General features: G+C 42.7%; 1 pseudogene; it reads right to left on the reverse strand.

The window, feature by feature from the left end:
• LOC129557923 (ubiquitin-like modifier-activating enzyme 1) overlaps positions 1-21,683 on the reverse strand; it is a 40,212-nt pseudogene extending 18,529 nt beyond the window's left edge.
• Positions 21,684-22,031: the final 348 nt, after the last annotated feature.

Below are 22,031 nucleotides of genomic sequence, written 5' to 3' on the forward strand. Positions count from 1 at the left end.
GAAAGTCCAGAGATAAATCTGCACAACTATGGACACTTTATCTTTGACATCAGTTCAGCTTAGTTCAGTTGCACAGTTGTGTCCGACTCTTTGCGACCCCATGAATCACAGCACACCAGGCCTCCCTGTCCATCACCAACTCCCGGAGTTCACTCAAACTCACGTCCATTGAATCGGTGATGCCATCCAGCCATCTCATCCTCTGTTGTCCCCTTCTCCTCCTGCCCCTAATCCTTCCCAGCATCAGAGTCTTTTCCAGTGAGTCAACTCGTCGCATGAGGTGGCCAAAGCATTGGAGTTTCAGCTTTAGCATCAGTTCTTCCAATGAACACCCATGACTGATCTCCTTTAGAATGGACTGGTTGGATCTCCTTGCAGTCCAAGGGACTCTTAAGAGTCTTCTCCAGCACCACAGTTCAAAAGCATCTATTCTTCTGCAATCAACCTTCTTCACAGTCCAACTCTCACATCCATACATGACCACTGGAAAAACCATAGCCTTGACTAGACGGACCTTGGTTGGCAAAGTAATGTCTCTGCTTTTTAATATACTATCTAGGTTGGTCATAATAGGAGGCAAAAATATACAATAGAGAAAAGACAATCCATTCAGTATAGGTGCTGGGAAAACTGGTCAGCGACATGTAAAAGAATGAAACTAGAACACTTTCCAACACCATACACAAAAATAAACTGAAAATTGATGAAAGACCTAAACATACACTAGAAACCATAGGCAGAATACTCTCTGACATAAATCACAGCAAGATCCTGTCTGACACACCTCCCAAAGTAATGGAGATAAAAGCAAGCGTAAGAAAATTGGAACTACTTAAACTTAATATCTTTTGCATAATGAAGGAAACCATAAGCAAAGTCAAAAGATAGTTTCCAGAATTGGAGAAAATAATAGAAAATGAAACAACTAAAAAAAAACCAACAAAACCTCCCAAATATACAATCAGTTCATGGAGCTCAGTAATAGAAAAATGAGCAACCTAATGAAAAAGTGGTCAAAAGACCTAAGCAGATATTTCTCCAATGAAGACATATATATGACTAACAAACACATGTAAAGATGCTCAACATCACTCATTTTAAGAGTAATGCAGAGATGGCAGAGGAATAGGACAGGGTAACCAATTTCTCCCCCACAAACTCAGCAAAAGAACATTTGAACGCTGAGTAAATTCCACAAGGCAACTTTGAATACCGGCAGAGGACATCAGGCACCCAGAAAAGCAGCCTATGGTCTTTGAAAGGAGGTAGGAAATAGTATAAAAGATAAAAAGAGAGGCAAAAGAGGGAGGGATGGAGCTCCATCTCAGGAAGGGAGGCTTTAAAAAAAAAAAAGTTCCAAACACCTGGAAACACGGGTGAGTCTGTGGACAGACTTGGAACCTCAGAGGGCCACATAACTGGGAGAAAAAAGACATAAATAATTAAAACCCACAGACTAAGTGCCCAGAGGAAACTCTCAGTGGAGAAGCGGCGCAGATCCTGCACCCCCTACTAGCAAGTGGGGGCTGGGCAGGGAGATGCTACTGCAGCGCAGAGAGAGAACAGGGTCTGAACGCCCCAAGGGCAAGCTGAAGGCGCTAACGGGAGGCAGCTAAGCAGACTGTGAAGCAAAAAACCCCAACCTAAGACTCCGCCAGCCCCGCTCACAGAACAAAGGACTGAGCAGAGCAAACTGGCTGCAGGTGGCCCATCCCCCAGCCCCCGCTGGGACAGGCAAGGTGGGCGGCCAGCAATGGAAGGGGCAGCCGCGGCCCCAGAGAGGCTTCCTATACCAAGCTGCAGGCAGGCTTCCTTCCTAACCAAGACTTCTTGGGTTCAGGCTGGTCAATATCCGCCTGAGAAAGTGCGCCGGTTGTACACCCAGAAAACCAAGTGGCAGGGACCAGGGAGGCGATAAGTCGAAGCGACTGCACTCACCAAACGCCTGGTCACCAGAGCTGCTCAGACTGGGGAAGGCACAAAACTCAGGCCCAGCAAAGTCTGAGCCTTTGTGGAGTACCCAAGGACCTGGGCTTCCCTGGTAGCTCAGAAGTTAAAGCGTCTTCCTCCAATGCGGGAGACCCGGGTTTGATCACTGGGTCGGGAAGATCCCCTGGAGAAGGAAATGGTAACCCACTCCAGTATTCTTGCCTGGAGAATCCCATGGACAGAGAAGCCTGGTAGGCTACAGTCCACGGGGTCGCAGAGTCAGACATAACTGAACGACTTCACTTCACTTCACTTCAAGGACCTGAACCTGAGCCGCTCAGACCTGGGAAGTGCATGCAACCCAGCACCAGGCGCAGACAGCTCCCGGCAGAGCAACCCAGAGCCTGAGCAGCATAAACAGGGAAAGCAAACACGCTGTGAACGGGAGCATTCCCAGAGTAGTCAAGACACTGCGAGCACTCCCCACAGATGCCAGCGATATTTGTTAGCAGCATTCCTCCCTCCACACAGCACGACTGAACAGGTGAGCCGGAAAAAACAAACAAAAAACTGTCCACCACCGCCCCCTGGTGTCAGGATGGGAATAGACACTGAAGAGACCAGCAAACAGAAGAGCTTTTACAACAGAAGGAACTGCCTTGGAAGTAACAGAGGGAGAAATCTTGAGCCTACTGCAAGAATAAGACTGAAAACCAGAGGCAGAGGCTTAAGGCCAAATCCTGAGAACACCAGAGATCTCCTGTTCCAGGGAACATTAACTGATAGGTGCTCATCAAATGCCTCCATACATACACTGAAACCAGGAACCACCCAAGGGTCAACAAGTTTCACTGAAAGACATACCATACAAATTCTCCAGCAACACGGGAGAATAGCCCTGAGCTTCAACATACAGGCTACCCAAAGCCACCCCAAACCACTAACATCTCAAACTCATTACTGGACACTTCATTGCACTCCAGAGAGAAGAAATCCAGTTCCACCCACCAGAACACCGAAACAAGCTTCCCAAACCAGGGAACCTTGACAAGTCACCCGTCCAACCCCACATACAATGAGGTAACTACATAATAAAGAGAACTCCACAAACTGCCAGAAGATGGAAAGGCCACCCCAGGCACAGCAATATAAGCAAGATGAAGAGGCAAAGAAATACCCAGTAAGTAAAGGAACAGGATAAATGCCCACCAACACAAACAAAAGAGGAAGATATAGGGAACGTAACTGATAAAGAATTTTGAATTTTAATTGTGAAAATGATTCAAAATCTGGAAATCAAAATGGAGTTGCAGATAAATAAAGTGGAGAAAAGGATTGAGAAGATGCAAGAAATGTTTAATAAGGAATTAGAGGAAATAAAAAAGAGACAACATATAATGAATAATGCAATAGATGAGACCAGAAACACTCTCGAGGGAACAAACAGTAGAATAACAGAGGCAGAAGACAGGATAAGCGAACTAGAAGATAGAATTGTAGAAATAAATGAAACAGAGATGGAAAAAGAAAAACGAATTAAAAGAAATGAGGACAATATTAGAGACCTCTGGGACAATGTTAAACACCCCAACATTCGAATCATAGGAGTCCCAGGAGAAGAAGACAAAAAGAAAGACCATGAGAGAATACTTGAGGAGATAATAGTTGAAAACCTCCCTAAAATGGGGAAGGAAATAATCACCCAAATCCAAGAAACCCAGAGAGTTCCTAACAGGATAAACCCAAGGCAAAATACTCCAAGACATATATTAATGAAATTAACAAATATCAAACAAAAAGAACAAATATTAAAAGCAGCAAGGGAAAAACAACAAATAACACACAAGGGGATCCCCATAAGGATAACAGCTGATGTTTCAACCAGAAACTCTTCAGGCCAGGAGGGAATGGCAAGACATAATTAAAGTGATGAAAGAAAATAACCTACAGCCAAGATTACTGTACCCAGCAAGGGTGTCATTCAAATATGAAGGAGAAATCAAAAAATTTACAGACAAGCAAAAGCTGAGAGAATTCAGCATCAGGAAAACCAGTTCTCCAACATATACTAAAGGATGTTCTCTAGACAGGAAACACAGAAAGGGTGTACAAACTCGAACCCAAAACAATAAAGGAAATGGCAACGGGATCATACTTACCAATAATCACCTTAAACGTAAATGGGTTGAATGCCCCAACCAAAAGAAAAAGGCTGGCTGAATGGATACAAAAACAAGACCCCCATATATGTTGTCTACAAGAGACCCACCTTAAATTGAGGGACACATACAGACTGAAAGTGAAGGGCTGGAAAAAGATATTCCACGCAAATAGAGACCAAAAGAAAGCAGGAGTAGCAATACTCATATCAGATAAAATAGATTTTAAAACAAAGGCTGTGAAAAGAGACAAAGAAGGACACTACATAATGATCAAAGGATCAATCCAAGAAGAAAATATAACAATTATAAATATTTATGAACCCAACATAGGAGCACCGCTATATGTAAGACAATTACTAACACGTATGAAAGGGGAAATTAACAATAACACAATAATAGTGGGAGACTTTAATACTCCACTAACACCTATGGATAGATCAACGAAACAGAAAATTAACAAGGAAACACAAAGGTTAAATGATACAATAGACCAGTTAGACCTAATAGATCTCTATAGGACATTTCACCCCAAAACAATGAATTTCACCTTTTTCTCCAGTGCACACGGAACTTTTTCCAGTATAGATCACATCCTGGGCCATAAATCTAGCCATGTTAAATTAAAAAAAAACATTGAAATCATTCCAAGCATCTTTTATGACCACAATGCAGTAAGATTCAGTTCAGTTCAGTTGCTCAGTCGTGTCCGATTCTCTGCGACCACATGAATCACAGCAGCCAGGCCTCCCTGTCCATCACCAACTCCCGGAGTTCACTCAAACGCATGTCCACAGAGTCGGTGATTCCATCCAGCCATCTCAGTCTCTGTCATCCCTTTCTCCTCCCGCCCCCAACCTTTCCCAGCATCAGAGTATTTTCCTAGGAGAAAAACTATTAAAAATGCCAATATATGGAGGCTGAACAACACGCTGCTGAATAATGAACAAATCATAAAAGAAAGCAAAAGAGAAATCAAAATATGCATTGAAATGAATGAAAATGAAAACACAGCAACCCAAAACCTCTGGGACACTGTAAAAGCAGTGTTAAGGGGAAAGTTCAGAGCAATACAGGCACACCTCAAGAAATAAGAAAAAGCCAACAAGATAGCCTAACTCTACATCTAAAGAAACTAGCAAAGGAAGAAATGAAGAACCCCAGGGCTAGTAGAAGGAAAGAAATCTTAAAAATTAGGGCAGAAATAAATGCAAAAGAAACAAAAGAGACCATAGCAAAAATCAACAAAGTCAAAAGCTGGTTCTTTGAGAAGGTAAATAAAATTGACAAACCACTAGCCAGAATCATCAAGAAACAAAGGGAGAAGGACCAAATTAATAAAATTAGAAATGAAAATGGCGAGATCACAACCGACAACATAGAAATACAAAGGATTATTAGAGAATACTATCAGCAATTTTACGGCAATAAAATGAATAACTTGGAAGATATGGACAAATTCATAGAAAAGTACAACCTTCCAAAACTGAACCAGGAAGAAATAGAAAATCTTAACAGGAAGAAATAGAAAATCTTAACAGACCCATCACAAGCACGGAATTAGAGGTTGTAATTAGAAATCTTCCAGCAAAGAAAAGCCCAGGTGTAGACGGCTTCACAGCTCAATTCTACCAAAAATTTAGAGAAGAGCTAACACCTATTCTACTCAAGCTCTTCCAGAAAATCGCTGAGGAAGGGAAACTTCCAAACTCATTCTATGAGACAACCGTCACCCTAAACCCAAAACCCGAAAAAGATCCCACACAAAAAAAGAAAACTACAGGCCAATATCACTGATGAATATAGATTCAAAAATCCTTCACAAAATTCTAGCAATCAGAATCCAACAACACATTATTGAAGATCATACATCATGACCAAGTGGGCTTTATCCCAGGAATGCAAAGATTCTTCAATATCCTTAAATCAATCAACGTAATACACCACATTAACAAACTGAAAAATAAAAATCATATGATTTTCTCAATAGATGCAGAGAAAGCCTTCGATACAATTCAACATCCATTTATGATAAAAACCCTCCAGAAAGTGGGACTAGAAGGGACATATCTCAACATAATAAAAGCTATATATGACAAACCCACAGCAAACATTATCCTCAATGGTGAAAAAATGAAAGCGAAATGCATTAAAGTCAGGAACAAGACAAGGGTGCCCACTCTCACCTCTACTACAATCAGAGCAGAAAAAGAATAAAAGGAATCCAAATTGGAAAAGAAGAAGTAAAACTTTCACTGTTCGCTGATGACATGATCCTCTACACAGAAAACCCTAAAGACTCTACCAGAAAACTACTAGAGCTAATCAATGAATACAGTAAAGTTGCAGGATATAAAATCAACACACAGAAATCCCTTGCATTCCTATATGCTAATAATGAGAAAATAGAAAGAGAAATTAATTAATTAATCTTCATAAAACTCTCATGGATTTAGGCCATCACTACTCCTAATTCCATGATGAGTATACTGAGGTGAAGAGAGACATTGCATAACTTCTCCCAAGAGAACACAGCTAGATTCTATGCCATTAACTCTGAAGTTTTTCTGCTACAGTTTTGACAGTCTTGACCGGGAATCCTACCTCTAAAGGAAATCGATACCAAGTATCTCAGGGTTAGGGGAAACAGTAACTGGGGATTAGAGGAGAACAGTGGCAGTCTTTGACCTCAAAAATAGTTTCCTTATTCGTTTCAAGGGCTCTCAAAGCCTTGCTGAGCTTTCCACAACTGGATTAACTGGAATGAGTCATGTCAAAACCATGGCAGAAGCCAACACAACCGTGTAAAGCAACTATTCTCCATTTAAAAATAAAAAAATAAATTAAAAAACGCTGGGGCAGACTGTTCCCGGTAAACCTACTCTGAAAAGTGGTCCCTGCAACTGTGTCACTACCTGGTCAGGAGGAAAGTTATGCAGCAGCTGTCTGATGGTGTTGGTGTACTGGGTATGCCAGTGGTAGTACGCCCAAGTCACACAGTCAGCCCATGATTGTGGCCGCTGCAGCACTAAGCTGTGCTGCACAGCCTCCAGCACCTCCAGAGGTTGGGTGCCTGCCAGGCACAGCCTTCGTTCCACAAACTTGGTTTCTCTATCTATAAAGAATCAGACGGGAAACCAATGAAGAATTACAAAGCGATCTTAGGAGTAAGCTTATGTCTGTGGAAAGCCAGTCCTTTCTCCCAAAAGTATAAGGCCAAAGCAATCATTAATTTATTGAGAAAGCAGACCAGGGAATTCCCTAGTCACCACTAACTGTGCTTCTACCCCAGGGGGTATGGTTTCAATGCCTGATTGTGGAACTCAGTGTCCAAACACCACTGGTGTGATTCTTGGTGTGGCCCCCAAACCACCACCAAGCCCTCCCCCGCCAGCCACCAAAAAAAAAGAACAGTAGGTCCAAATGGTTACAAGATTACAGAGTACTTTGACTGACAGGCCAGATGCAGAGTGAGTAGGCATTTGCACCAAAGGACTCACGAAAGGTATTGGTTGACATTTTCTGCTGGCTGCTTGAAAAGACCTTCAAACTCATCCCGAGCCCACCGCAGACAGAGCAGAAAACATTACGTGAGATACGGGAAATAAAGTTAGGTTTTCTGCAGGCATTAGAGAGACCATCAGGGAAATACAGGAAATGGGAAGAACAGTCTGCTATGGGAAAACAGAGGAATGAAACCCTAGCAATGGGACTCCACAAACTTTTGAAGCCCTCACCATTCCATTTAAAAATCGATAATGTTAGACTAGGCAGAGATTCCTGCCAAGCCTCAGTTTGTGGGAAACATCTTCTGAGGTTGTACACGCTTACCTAGGTGTGTCATGCCTCAATTATAGAAAAACGTTCACTCAAAGAATAAAACATGAATGATCTCGCTACAGTGATCTTCTGAGGACTGGGCAGAAAATAACAGTAGCACTTTGCCCCCTGAGAATTAAAGAGATCCATAAATACAGTCCCAGGCAAAGTGATGTGAAGCATACTGTTGGTGGAGATCCAGATTCAAATGCCAGCTCTGCCACACTTTTGTGATCTTCAGGTACATCTTGACTTTTGTATCCTCATTTCAAAATTCTGTATCACTAATATCTATACCTCAAGGGGTTAAAGCAAAGAATAAGCACACAGGTACATATTTAAAACTCACTCTGAATGTCACAGTTCAGTTCAGTCGCTCAGTCGTGTCCGACTCTTTGCGACCCCATGAATCACAGCACGCCAGGCCTCCCTGTCCATCACCAACTCCCGGAGTTCACTCAAACTCACGTCCATCGGGTCGGTGATGCCATCCAGCCATCTCATTCTCTTTCGTCCCCATTTCCTCCCACCCCCAATCGCTCCCAGCGTCAGACTCTTTTCCAGTGAGTCAACTCGTCGCATGAGGTGGCCAAAGTATTAGAGTTTCAGCTTTAGCATCAGTCCTTCCAATGAACACCCAGAATTGATCTCCTTTAGAATGCACTGGCTGGATCTCCTTAGAGTACAAGGGAGTCTCAAGAGTCTTCTCCAGCACAAAAGCATCAATTCTTCGGTGATCAGCTTGTTTCACAGTCCAACTCTCACATCCATACATGACCATGGGAAAAACCATAGCCTTGACTAGACGGACCTTGGTTGGCAAAGTAATGTCTCTGCTTTTTAATATGTTATCTAGGTTGGTCATAACTTTCCTTCCAAGGAGTAAGCGTCTTTTAATTTCCTGGTTGCAATCAGCATCTGCAGTGATTTTGGAGCCCACAATTAAAGTCTGACACTGTTTCCACTGTTTTTCCATCTATTTCCCATGAAGTGATGGGACCAGATGCCATGATCTTTGTTTTCTGAATGTTGAGCTTCAAGTCACAATTTTCACTCTCCTCTTTCACTTTCATCAAGAGGCTTTTGAGTTCCTCTTCACTTTCTGCCATAAGGGTGGTGTCATCAACATATCTGAGGTTATTGATATTTCTCCCGGTTAATCTTGATTCCTGCTTGTGCTTCTTCCAGCCCAGCGTTTCTCATGATGTACTCTGCATAGAAGTTAAATAAGCAGGGTGACAATATACAGCCTTGACGTACTTCTTTTCCTATTTGGAACCAGTCTGTTGTTCCATGTCCAGTTCTAACTGTTTCTTCCTGACCTGCATACAAGTTTCTCAAGAGGCAAGTCAGGTGGTCTGGTATTCCATCTCTTTCAGAATGTTCCACAGTTTATTGTGATGCACACAGTCAAAGGCTTAGGCATAGTCAATGAAGCAGAAATAGATGTTTTTCTAGAACTCTCTTGCTTTCTCCAAGATCCAGCAGATGTTGGCAATTTGATCTCTGGTGCCTCTGCCTTTTCTAAAACCTGCTTGAACATCTGGGAGTTCACGGTTCACTTATTGCTGAAGCCTAGCTTGGAGAATTTCGAGCATGACTTTACTAGTGTGTGAGATGAGTGCAATTGTGCGGTAGTTTGAGCATTCTTTGGTATTCCCTTTCTTTGGGATTGGAATGAAGACTGACTTCTTCCAGTCCTGTGGCCACTGCTGAGTTTTCCAAATTTGCTGGCATATTGAGTGCAGCACTTTCACAGCATCATCTTTCAGGATCTGAAATAGCTCAATTGGAATTCCATCACCTCCACTAGCTTTGTTCGTAGTGATGCTCTCTAAGGCCCACTTGACTTCACATTCCACGATGTCAGGCTCCAGGTGAGTGATCACGCCATTGTGATTATCTTCATCGTGAAGATTTTTTTTGTACAGTTCTTCTGTGTATTCTTGCCATCTCTTCTTAATATCTTCTGCTTCTGTTAGGTCCATACCATTTCTGTCCTTTATCGAGCCCATCTTTGCATGAAATGTTCGCTTGATATCTCTAATTTTCTTGAAGAGATCTCCTATTTTTTCTATTCTGTTGTTTTCCTTTATTTCTTTGCACTGATAGCTGAGGAAGGGTTTCTTATCTCTCCTTGCTATTCTTTGGAACTCTGCATTCATATGTTTATATCTTTCCTTTTCTCATATGCTTTTCACTTCTCTTCTTTCCACAGCTCTTTGTAAGGCCTTCTCAGACAGCCATTTTGCTTTTTTGCATTTCTTTTCCATGGGGATGGTCTTGATTCCTGTCTCCTGTACAATGTCACGAACCTCTGTCCAGAGTTCATCAGTCACTCTATCTATCAGATCTAGACCCTTAAATCTATTTCTTACCTCCACTGTATAATCATAAGGGATTTGATTTAGGTCATATCTGAATGGTCTAGTGGTTTTTCCTACTTTCTTCAATTTAAGTCTGAATTTGTCAATAAGGAGTTCATAATCTGAGCCACAGTGAGCTCCTGGTCTTGTTTTTGCTAACTCTATAGAGCTTCTCTATCTTTGGCTGCAAAGAATATAATCAATCTGATTTCGGTGTTGACCATCTGGTGATGTCCATGTGTAGAGTCTTCTCTTGTATTGTTGGAAGAGGGTGTTTGCTATGACCAGTGTGTTCTCTTGGCAAAACTCTATTAGCCTTTGCCCTGCTTCATTTTGTGCTCCAAGGCCAAATTTGCCTGTTACTCCAGGTGTTTCTTGACTTCCTACTTTTGCATTCCAGTCCCCTGTAATGAATAGGACATCTTTTTTGCGTGTTAGTTCTAAAAGGTCTTGTAGGTCTTCATAGAACCGTTCAACTTTGGCTTCTTCAGCATTACTGGTTGGTGCATAGACGCAAGAGACACCGGCTTGGCGCAACCGACCACGCAGAGAAGCATGGCCTAGAGGAGCTACGCTACGTCCAAGGTAAGGTACAGCGGCTGTGCTTTGCTGGAGCAGCTGTGAAGAGATATTCCACGACCAAGGTAAGAGAAACCCAAATAAGATGGTAGGTACTGCGTGGGGTTATTTGAGGGCAGATAGACTGAAATCATAATCCCATAAAACTAGTTGATCTGATCATATGGACCACAGCCCTGTCTAACTCAATGAAACTAAGCCATGCCATGTGGGGCCACCCAAGACGGATGGGTCAAGGTCGAGAGGTCTGACAGAATGTGGTCCACTGGAGAAGGGAATGGCAAACCACTTCAGTATACTTGCCTTGAGAACAGTATCAAAAGGCAAAATGATAGGATACTGAATGAGGAATTCCCCAGGTCGGTATGTGCTCAGTATGGTACTGGAGATCAGTGGAGAAATAACTCCAGAAAGAATGAAGGGATGGAGCCAAAGTGAAACAAATACCCAGTTGTGGATGTGACTGGTGCTAGAAGCAAGGTCAGATGCTGTAAAGAGCAATATTGCATAGGAACCTGGAATGTTAGGTCCATGAATCAAGGCAAATTGGAAGTGGTCAAATAGGAGATGACAAGAGTGAACATGGACATTCTAGGAATCAGCGAACTAAAATGGACTGGAATGGGTGAATTTAACTCAGATGATCATTATATCTACTACTGTGGGCAGGAATCCCTTAGAAGAAATGGACTAGCCATGATGGTCAACAAATGAATCCAAAATGCAGTACTTGGATGTGATCTTAAAAACGACAGAATGATTTTTGTTCATTTCCAAGGCAAACCATTCAATATTACAGTAATCCAAGTCTGAATGTCACAAGGAGATACCAAATGTAAATGCTTTACAAAAGGCCTGTGAGAGTTACAACTTTCATTTCCATTCTATAGATAAGGGATATGAAGCATGAAGAGCTTAAGTACAAGCGTCAAACATGTATTTGTTTCAAAAGCCCTTTTATTGGACTCTCTGTATGTCAGCAGAAAGAAACAGAGTAACGGAACCATAATCTCACAAAGGTTTTACATATTGATAGAAACAGACACACACACACCAACACATCTTACCACCTCTCCCTCTGTCTCTGACTATAACTATATACATACCCACACACACATGGGAGGCATGGGCAGGCAGAGAGACACACTGTGTACTGAGTCCACAAGTATGAACTCATCCTGAAAGGAATGGTGACTTCTCATTTTCTTACTACTGCCATACTTCCTAAATATCCTGAAAAACTGCATTAAGAATTAGTTTGATAAAATGATGCTCATTTGGGGACTGAAAAGGAGACAGGAATTAGAGGTAGTTTCTGAGTGCCAGCTAACAGGAGGCTTTTCCATTCTCAATCTAGATGAAAGATATATGCTTCTATATATATGTGTGTGTGCATGATATAAACAGAATTATTATGACAAGCTGCTAAATGTATTTTGGACAAAAATCAGAAAGCTACTCAAAACTATGTACTCAGTGTTAGAGAGGGGTCTAAGTAACGAGCAGAGCTGATATTAGGAAACTGGTTTTGTTCAGCGAGAAAACAATATCCTGTATATTAAGGAAAACACCTTCACTTGTTAGATATACACTTCTTATGTGACATATCTTACAGAGTAGACATAATACTTTCCTGTATGTTTCCAAAATAAAAATCAAGTTAAGAAAAAGCATTCCAAAAATTTAGGGTACTAGGTTTAAAGTGAATGAAGGAGATTTGACGGCAGGGCACATTTTATATACACTGAGGCTTGCATCACTGGAATAAAAAGAGCTTAGCACTGTCCAGACGACTATCTGTTCCACCTCTTTCTACACCCACAGCTGATCACCTGCAAAGGGTGCTCGATAGCATTCGGGAAGTTCTTCAGCGTGCAGATGTGGATGGACTTCTCAGGATGGTCCTGGCTGGAGCTGTACACCTCTGTCAGGAAGGGGATAACCACTTGTACATTACCCTTGGTTCCCAGTGTGCCTGACTCCAGAAGTGGCTTACGGTAGTAAACACAGTGGCGGTCCATGTACATGCCTGTGGGAAAGAGTCACCAGATAAAGGGGAGGTAGACATAAGTATATGAGATGATGACACTGCCTCCCGAAAACATAAACATGGCTCTGGCATGGTTCTCACCCATCCAAAACACTTACAGGCATCCACACTGCCCAGCGCATTGGCCACACCATCCAGGTTTTGGAAGAAGTCATCATCATACACATGCTCTGTCTCAGGGCCAACATGGTTCTGATGGCTTATAACCCAGATGTGTGAATTCATTTGGCTCACAGCTGCAGCAGCTGTATCAGACTTCAATTTCTGGGTAGGGGCAAAGGAAACAGAACTGTCATTCATATAATCACCCAACTAACCTGTGCAGACCCATTCTAAAAACTGATTTAAGTAGTGATGCTCAAGACTGACACTGTGAGTTCAGGGGCCCTGTGGCATATGACAGATGCCACATAGCTGAAGCTGAAACAAACTGGGAACGGGGCTGACAAAGAAAACAGTGATACAATAGGAGACAATGGGTTGAGCACCTGTCTCTTCTATCTACCCAATACGCATTGTTAGTTTTAGTTACCAGCACCCAGAATGCACGTGGGGGTGCATTCGCTGAGAAAAAAACCAAGATCCTCTGGTTTTCAGTGCATTTTGAATGGATCTTTCCTTAATGCACAATTCTGTACCATCATACATTGACCGAGTCATTTGGAAAACACCGTGTCCTTTTCAGACAGCTTTTGAAAGTAGAGAGGAAGATTCCCCACTCCTCTGGTAGAGGAGAATAAAAAGAAAACAATTTCATAGTAAATCTTCAAACAGCTGTGGACTTGAGGAAAGAGTGTGGTCTACCTCCACTGAATGCTGAGAATATCTCAAAATGTTATGTCACTGCATCAGAGAAGAGCAGAAACGTCTCTATTTTCTTATATATCTCAACTATCAAAGTAGTGCCTAGTACCTGCATGATAAAATGAAAGGCAGACACTGAGCAGGCAAAAAAACAACCCTGACTTTTACATAAGACGGTCCCCTATAACCTAGCTTCTGTAATCTAACTTAAGCAGTAACTAAAAATAAAAGGAAAAAAAGAGTAGGGACAGATGTAAAATGACAAATGGAAGATTTGAGTACTCAGTGAATATCTGCTGAAAGACTGAACTGTAGAGAAAAATTAAGGGAGGAACTGTCGGAAAGAGGGAAACAAAAAAGACCTAAGTCAGTGTGACAGATAAGAAGAAAAAGGAGCAAAAGGAAACAACTTAATCCCGTCCATCTCATTCACCGTGACATCCCAAGGACGGAGGAACTGCTGGTTCAGATTTGACTTCTCAATGATGTCCACGTCTGTAACTGTGATTGACCCATCATCCCCACAGCCTAGCCCAATCATGGCAAAGTTCTTCAGCAGTTCAAAGCCAATGGCCCCTGCACCCAGCTTGGAGGCAGTCAAGAAGAAAGGGAGGTACTGGTTAGGGCCACTCGGGTAACAACGCCACCCCTCAGTCCTTATTCCTCCTGGACACTGTAAGAGAGGGTTGCTCAAGAGAATCTACTACTACACATTTAAGTCCCAGGAGCATAAAAATGGAAGGTCATCAGGAAAGAGGCAGAAGGCCAGGAATAAAGGACCTGGTATGGAAAATGCAAGCAAAGGTAAACAGAGGTGATGAGGGTACAATCAAACACCCTCTCTTCTAAGGCAACAGGAGACTCCAGAAGAGGTGGCCAGGGCTAGGATAAATAAAAGTAGCTTTTGACCAATAGGCACTCTCACCAAGAAGTATCTCTGCTTTCCCAGTTTCTTTTGTAGGCTGGAGCCAAATACAGCCACCTGCCCATCGTAACAGTTCTGGCACTGCGTCATGTGAAGGGAGGAGAGGATTAGAGAAAAGGTACGTTGGACAGGAACAAACTAATACCTTCTCTAGGGGCCCCCTTCATATACTGGAAGGCACGTGTCCTCAGTAAGAGCCTCCTGATCCTCAGGGAGACACTCAAGGGCATCAAATTACAGCCACTGCATAATAGGCATAAACTTTCCAGAGCAGGCCTAAAGAGAAGGTAAGAAAGGAGAAGTGATCCCTGGTTAATTAGAGCCTGATAGACTGAAGTGACTTAGCAGCAGCAGCAGCAGCAGCAAGTAGCAGAGTCAGAAAGAAACCTAGCCCACTTCACCACTTCCTTCCATCCACACCTACCTTCATAACCTCCTGAGCAGCCAGGCCCCCAATGAAGGCATTCATGGGTGCTAGATCCCCAGCAGCCACGTAAGCCAGATTCCGGATGAGTTCTTCATCCAAACTGTCTTGCTGCACTGCTGGAGGGGCTTGCGCCTTCACAGCCTCTGCTAGGGTCACCAGTTCTGCTGCACCCTTCTGGTACGACACAATAAACAAAGATTCAGTCAAGCCACTGTGGGGAGAAGGAGAGGTAGAAAAAGTAAAGTGAGGAAGAAGCAATGGTGCAGCTTTGGTGCGAGGACCCAGGCTGGCTTCCTTAACCACCTACCTCATTGTGGGGCCAAGACAGCCGGCCATGCTGAGCACAGAACTGGTGTAAGGCCTGGAAACCAGTGTGCAGTTGAGCAGAGCGAGAATACCTGGCAAAATCTGTTATCACAAAGTCTGGCTCTGTCAGTGAGTTGAGCAAGGATTTCTGGTGGAGAACAGAGAACAGCACATCAGAACTAGAAACACAAAACAAAACAAAAGAAGAAATACCTGGACCACTACCGTACACCCTCCTGCACATACTCACAAAGCTTATCTTCTTAGTTATTTTGACCTGACTGACAATGCCTCTACGGATATAATCACAGATACTAAAGGTGTAGGAACCTGGAGGATAAAAAGCATGAACACTTACCAGTCCATTCACACCCTCCCAGGATCAACAGGACTCTCAAAACAAGAACGGGAAAACCTCCCTCTCTCCCTCTCCACCACCCACTTCGCCCTTGGATTGAAAGCACGGGGTTAGCAGATGCAAACTATTATACACAGGATGGATGAACAACAAGGTCCTGCTATACAGGACAAGGAACCATATTCATTCAGTTCAGTTCAGTCGCTCAGTTGTGTCCAACTCTTTGCAACCCCATGAACCGCAGCACGCCAGGCCTCCCTGTCCATCACCAACTCCCGCAGTTCACTCAAACTCATGTCCACAGAGTTGGTGATGCCATCCAGCTATCTCATTCTCTATCGTCCCCTTCTCCTCCCGCCCCCAACCTTTCCCAGCATCAGAGTCTTTTCCAGTGAGTCAACTCGTTGCCTGAGGTGGTCAAAGTATTGGAGTTTCAGCTTTAGCATCAGTCCTTCCAATGAACACCCAGGATTGATACTCTGTGATAAACTACAATGGCAAAGAATACAATGCATACACAACTAAACCACTTTACTATAAAGTAGAAACTAACACAAGATTCTAAGTCAACTGCCCTCCATTAAAAATACTTTCATTAAAAACAAACAAACAAAAACCCCACAATGCTGCTTTCTTCAATAGCACAGGTGCGCTGGGTCTAAAATCTCACTCTGGAGCAAAAAGAAGCAAGCTCTGAAAGGATCCAACATCAACAAGACAAGCTGAAAAATTATGAAAGAAAAAAAAATGCAGTTCAAAAACTCTAAAATCCACAATCATCTTACATCCATCAAAAATTTGGAAAAAACTACACAAAGGTCTATCATAATTGCAAAGTTATACTAAAGTATATCTTAATCAATCCACTGCTTAAGACAAGTGACAGAAAATATAAGCACATGAAATACAAAAGAACAAGGAAAAGAACAGGAGACTTTGCAGGGAAAGCAGGCAAGAAAGAAAAAACCACATTTTTAAGCAATGAAATCTAGAATGCTACAGTCTGCAAAAATGTTTTTCCCAAATCAGGCATTCTGAAATAAAGACAATTACAAACATCAAAAAGCAAGAAGTATCACCACTAAAGTACAACATATGACAAGGGCTTGGATGGAAGCAAAATGATACTGGATGCACATGTAAATGTACAGGACATGTAATTGTTAAACTGAATCAAATTATTTTAATTTGAGAGTTATAAAATAAAAAGCTCTTCTAGTTTTTTAATGCCTGAGGAAATTTATGACACACATGAAACTGCAAACATTTTGTTTTATGTGTGCAGTGAGGAAGTATTACTTGGAAAAGGCAATGCAGAATTTACTTTTATACAGTCTAAAAGTTAAAGAAATTAAAAAAGGAGAGGAGCAGCCAATGAGTCAAATGGAATAAAATACTAGCGGTATTAATCTCTTCTGCTTCTAGGTTCAGTTCACAGTTCTCAACTAAGACTACTTGGACACATGTCTTATAAATCCCAGGTGAGAGATGAGAGAGTAGGCTCCCCTCCGTGGCCCGTGGTGCAATTCAGTATACCTACGTATGACCACAGGGACAAGTCTCCCTGTGCTTGAGGCAATCATTTCTTGACCCCCCCAGGTTAGCATACAGATGCCATTGAGTTCATTCATGCCCTGAACTTCTTTCAAGAAGACAAAGTCACCACTCTCAAATCCGTGTCGAGCCTCATCCAGACAAGTGACAACACCCGGGTTGCCCTGGTAGGAAGAAAAGTAAAGAAAGTCTCACATGTAGAATCAGGGTACCACGAGCACTGACAAGACTAAGACTACAAACGTGCCTGCCTGGGACCAGACTCCATACCTTGGTAACCATAGAAACCATAGCACTGAGAGGCTGTTCCCCACTGAAATCCGTAAGGATCATTTCCTCTCCAAAGTCACAGAATAACTGCCTGTAAAAGGAGAAAACAGGTCTGAGACCAGGAACTCGAGTACTCAGGCATGAGGTTGGTAGTAAGACAATGCTTACTCAGTATGGGCAGAGGCGGACATGCAGACTTGTATACACGGTTTTCCTAAGAGAATCATTAGGGCACTGAGAGCCAGGGAGGTTTGGCCCTGGATAGGAAGGGGTTAGGGATAAAGGGAGAAGCTGGCACTCACCCAAAAATACCTCGAGTGTCTGTTACTACCAGCTTGATTCCGTGTCTGTGACAGAACTCACCCACCTGCAGCTGCTCTTCCAAAGGAGAGCTGGTAAGGACCACCACCTGTAACAAGAAAGCAGCTCACTGCAAAAAGGACTGGCACTGGGGTGAAGGGGAGGAAAAAAATAAAGGAGAAAGGCAAGTCAGGAACTGGCAGAAGGTCAGGGCTCAAGCTACCTGGTTCTATATTTTCTACAAATATAAAGTATGTGTACCACACTCAGTGATGGTGGAAACCCAAGATAAATATGAATTCCCAGACTATGACAAGAAACGTAGAGAGATATTACCGGGACAGAAACTGAAGACCAAATCATTCACCAATTTTAAAAATAAACACCCACTCCTACCTGCCTAAAACCCTGTAAGTCCTTTAACATACTTTGTAAAAGTTGGCATTTAACCCCAAATCCTACACTTCCATTTGTTTCCATTTTCTTTTTCTTTTTTTATTGGAGGCAAATTACCTTACATTAATATATTGGTTGGTTTTGCCATACATTGACATGAATCCGCCCTGGGTGTACATGTGTTCTCTTTCTTGAACCCCCCTCCCACCTCCCTCTTCCCCATATCCTCCCTCCATGTCTTCCCCGTGCACCAGCCCCAAGCATCCTGTATCATGCGTTCAACCTAGACTGATCACTTATGATAATATACATGCTACAATGCCATTCTCCCCAATCATCCCACCTTCACCCTTTTCCACAGAGTCCCAAAGACTGTTCTATATGCCTATGTCTCTTTTGCAGTCTCGTATATAGGGTTCAGGTTACCATCTTTCTAAATTCCATATATATGCGTTAGTATACTGTATTGATGTTTTTCTTTCTGGCTTACTTCACTCTGTATAATTGGCTCCAATTTCATCCACCTCATTAAAACTGATTCAAATGCATTCTTTTTGATGGCTGAAAAATACTCCATTGTGTATATGTACCAAAGCTTTCCTATCCATTCATCTGCAGATGGACATCTAGGTTGCTTCCATGTCCTGGCTATTATAAACAGTGTTGCAATGAACATTGGAGTACATGTGTCTCTTTCAATTCTGGTTTCCTCGGTGTGTATGCCCAGGAGTGAGATTGCTGGATCATATGGCAGTTCTATTTCCAGTTTTTTGAGGAATCTCCACACTGTTCTCCATAGTGGTTGTACTAGTTTGCATTCCCACCAACAGTGTAAGAGGGTTCCCTTTTCTCCACACCCTCTCCAGCATTTATTGCATGTAGACTTTAAAACACTAGTGAAAGTAATCAAAGAGGACACTAATAGATGGAGAAATATACCGTGTTCGTGGACTGGAAGAATAAATATTGTGAAAATAAGTATACTACCCAAAGTAATTTATACATTCAACGCAATCCCTATCAAGCTACCAACGATATTTTTCACAGAACTAGAACAAATAATCTCCCAATTTGTATGGAAATACAAAAAACCTCGAATAGCCAAGGCAATCTTGAAGAAGAAAAATGGAACTGCAGGAATTAACTTGCCAGACTTCAGGCTCTACTACAAAGCCACAGTCATCAAGACAGTATGGTACTGGCATAAAGACAGAAATATAGATCAATGGAACAAAATAGAAAGCCCAGAGATAAAAATGCTCAACATCCCTCATAATCAGAGAAATGCAAATCAAAACCACAATGAGATACCACTTCACACCTTATCTTCGACAAAGGAGGCAAGAATATAAAATGGACAAAAGACAGTCTCTTTAACAATTGGTGCTGGGAAAACTGGTCAGCCACTTGTAAAAGAATGAAACTAGAACACTTCCTAACACCATACACCAAAATAAACTCAAAATGGATTAGAGAGCTAAATGTAAGACCAGATACTATAAAACTCCTAGAGGAGAACGTAGGCAAAACACTCTCAGACATAAATCACAGCAGGATCCTCCATAACCCACCTCCCAGAATATTGGAAACAAAAGCAAAAATAAACAAATGGAACCTAATTAAAATCAAAAGCTTCTGCACAGCAAAGGAAACTCTAAGCAAGGTGAAAAGACAGCCTTCAGAATGGGAGAAAATAATAGCAAATGAAGCCACTGATAAAGGATTAATCTCCAAAATATATAGGCAGCTCCTGCAGCTCAATTCCAGAAAACTAAGTTACCCAATCGAAAAATGGGCCAAAGAACTAAACAGACATTTCTCCAAAGAAGACATAAAGATGGCTAACAAATACATGAAAAAATGCTCAACATCCCTCATAATCAGAGAAATGCAAATCAAAACCACAATGAGATACCACTTCACACCAGTCAGAATGGCTGCTATCCAAAAGTCTACATGTTTCCAGTTTCAAACTAAACAAAACAGGACAAAGCTAACCCTGCTCAGGAATAATCTGGAGAGAATCTTTGTTCGAAGTTTCCTCTCTTTTCACCAGGGTAAGTGCCTACCACTACAGCAAGAGTTCCAGTGCCCAAGTTCCCTAGGAAACTCCAGGCAGTGTTTGAGCACCCAGCAGGCCCAGTCCGTTAAAAAAATACCAAACAAACCAGAAAATGGATCTCAGAAAAGTAAGGCAAGTTGATGATGCAAGATACCTGCAAACCACTAAGGAAGTCATCGGCAGGCACATAGTGGTTGAGTTCAGCAAGGTGGGGCTGTGATGCCTCAGCCCGGTTTTACCAATGTCCTCCTCTCGCAGGTAGAACTACAAGGTACACGAAAGGAAAAAAGTGAAGTGAATGCAGAGATCAGGCCATCTGTGCTTGGGCAAGGAAAGGGAGTCAGGAAGAGGTACCTGGGACGATAGGTCAGCCCACTGAGCAGTGCCCTGATCATGCAGGGTGACAGCTCTGACACCACCAAGGATGATATTCTTGGCAATCTCTACCACTAGGCCCTGAAGGCCTGATACCAGCACACTGGATGCCTTGAGACGCTTCATAGCTTCATGGCCGAGAACATAGCTACCAGATTTGAAGGAGACTCTGGGTCAGGGCCTGGCCCACCTTCCTTTATATTCTGGGTCCCTCTGCTGCTTCATATAACCAGGTTTAGTCACACTTACAACTGTTGAGAGTAAAGACCTTCATCTATGTCTGTTTCACTGCCCTTTTTTGGCATTCCCTAGGAATGGAGGGAGAAAAGTTTCAACAAGATAAAATAAGACCTACTAGTCTAGTCAAGGCAATGGTTTTTCCCGTGGTCATGTATGGATGTGAGAGTTGGACTGTGAAGAAATCTGATCGCCGAAGAATCGATGCTTTTTAACTGTGGTGTTGGAGAAGACTCTTGAGAGTCTCTTATACTGCAAGGAGATCCAACCAGTCCATTCTAAAGGAGATCAATCCTGGGTGTTCATTGGAGGGACTGATGCTAAAGCTGAAACTGCAATACTTTGGCCACCTCATGCGACGAGTTGACTCACTGGAAAAGACTCTGATGCTGGGAAAGGTTGGGGCGGGAGGAGAAAGGGACGACGCAGAATGAGATGGCTGGATGGCATCACCGACTCTGTGGACATGAGTTTGAGTGTACCCCGGGAGTTGGTGATGGACAGGGAGGCCTGGCGTGCTGTGATTCATGGGGTTGCGGAGAGTCGGACACGACTGAGCGACTGAACTGAACTGAACTGAAAGCAACAGAGATACTTTCTCACCACCACCAATACCATCCTGTCTCCAAGATTTATGTCAGAGACGCTCACGCTGGCTGATCCTGATGGCTCTTTGAACATTACAGAACAAGCAGAGGAGAAATCAGAGTTGGTTTTGAATCAGGCCCAGACATACACCGTTTCTTTCACAGTGGCGAGATGGACATTTTCAGAAAAAGGGTGAGCCAGATGTAGGCAGACTTTTCTCTTTGTTAATGGCAACTCTGAGGGAGAGCAGGGGTTGAGTACTAATAAGCTCATTTTAAGAAAAAAAGAAGGAAGACATGCTAGATACTGAAGCTACTGTGAGAGGAAAGAACAGAAGGCTGAGCTCAGACAGTTGGCATTCCCGAGGAAGAGAAGAGACAAAAGAATTTCAGGAAGATAACAGACTAAAAACTCAGTGACCACACACTGACTAGATCATGAAGTCTGGCTGGGTTTCAGGCAGACTGAACAGATGCTGAGAAGGGGAGGCAGACTCATGTAATGCTGTTGGAGTAGGGTCTAAGCCA

Source organism: Moschus berezovskii, chromosome Y, assembly GCF_049115385.1.
Source record: "Moschus berezovskii isolate FMDL1 chromosome Y, NW_MosBer_1.0, whole genome shotgun sequence".
Lineage (NCBI taxonomy): Eukaryota > Metazoa > Chordata > Mammalia > Artiodactyla > Moschidae > Moschus > Moschus berezovskii.